Source organism: Saccopteryx leptura, chromosome 5 (genome assembly GCF_036850995.1).
Source record: "Saccopteryx leptura isolate mSacLep1 chromosome 5, mSacLep1_pri_phased_curated, whole genome shotgun sequence".
Taxonomy (NCBI): domain Eukaryota; kingdom Metazoa; phylum Chordata; class Mammalia; order Chiroptera; family Emballonuridae; genus Saccopteryx; species Saccopteryx leptura.
Window position 1 is genome coordinate 108,987,642 of NC_089507.1, and position 1,736 is coordinate 108,989,377.

The following is a 1,736-nucleotide window of genomic DNA, read 5'->3' on the forward strand; positions in this document are numbered from 1 at the left end:
ACCTGCCTCCACGAGAATCTAATACACGGGAATGGCCTGAGGCCTTTTGGCTCTGTGGTTCTTCTGTGGTCTGCCCGCATCCAGTGTGAACCTCCCTGGCCATGACCTCTGGCATTACAGACGGCCACTGCGCAAATGTGCAGACGTGGGGGAGAAGTGCCCTGCGATGAGTGGCACTAAGCGGTCACCCTATTTATGCAGGCAGAGAGGCCGACCAGCTAAGGGCCACTGCAGTCATTGCATTTACTGGCACAGTAATTTGGCGGTTCATTAATTCATTCAACAAACAGCAGTTTAGTGCTGACCAGTGGATAGGGATAAGAGGAGGGGCAAATTGCCATGGCACTTGACCTCTTGTTATTCATACCCAACCTCCACTATTTCCACTTGCAACAAAAAAGCCAGGGACAGGTAAGGGGAAGGGAGAGACTGCTGCAGCTCACCCTGAGTGGGGAAATCAACCCAGTAGCCTCCTAACATGCTCCACTAGCAAGTCTGCTTGGAGTGGGGAGCTGTGGGTGGATGTTTTTAGGAGCATTACCAACAAAATTCACAACTGCTTTAGGAAACTTCAAAAACCATTTCACTTTCTCTGGGAAGAACAGGATTGCACACATTTGCTTTGGGAGCAGGTGATGGGGAGCCTGGCTCCACTGTCAGCAGGTCTAACAGCTTCTCTCTCCTCTCTTTGTGAGAATAGAAGGCGCCAGGCTCGTCACAATAATGTGCGGGCCTGGTGGTCATCTTGGAGTCACAGAGGGTGGCTTCCCTCAGAAAAGTGGGCATCAAGGAGAAGCCACAATGGTCCCAATTTAAAAAATGGCTGCACCTGCGGCCCCAGGAACTTACCTTCTGAGTGCAGGGTGTGGCACAGTCCTGCCCAGCGCTCCAGAGCCGCTTATTCCTGTCAGTGTTAGCACTGGTGGCTCGGGTCACAGCGGGACTTTCTACAGAGAGCTCCAGCAGAGGGTCTGTGCTAGCAGCTGGAGTAGAGATGCGATCCTACTTCATCTGCCTCGAACCCTTATCTTCACCAGCTACCTTTTCCTTAACAAGTGTCTGGTCCCCCGCTGGAGGTCCCGCGCCTAGCCAGCAGAGGGCACTGTGCTGCCCACCAGTATGTCCTCCTGGGCTTGACTGCTCCATCCACCCCTCAGAGGGGATGGGAATTGAAGTGAAAGTTTAACCCAAAGGTACTACCCGATTTGGCTGAAAGTAATAGTGAGTTCTTAGTTGGTTGCGCAGCCAAACTACTAACACTACCTGCAGCTTCTGTGAGGCATGGTAGCTTACCAATGCCGGCCTCTGCCAGCATCCACGCCTTTGGCTGCTGCCCGCAAATTGAAATAAGCTCAGGAAAGACTGGACTTCCCGGTTAAAGACACATGAATACTAAGGCCTTGAGAATCAGCATATGGTCTTGGACCAGCGGCACCTGCATCTTTTGAGAGCTTGTTAGACCTGCAGAATCAGGTGTCGTCCCAGGCCTACTGAATCATAGCCTATAGGCTAACAAGATGCCCAGGTGTTTCACAGGACAGTTTAGGTTTGAGAAGCATGGTACCAGCGGATGTTCTTGCATCTCAGTCATACTTCAGAGGGTCCCCATCCTGTGCAAACACGCTATCTGTACCCCGCTCCATTTTACTTGTCGCTCCACAAGGTCACAAATGTCAATCACCACACAGACTAGAACTAGGAAAGGATGTACAATGCCTGCATTACCATTGGCCCTT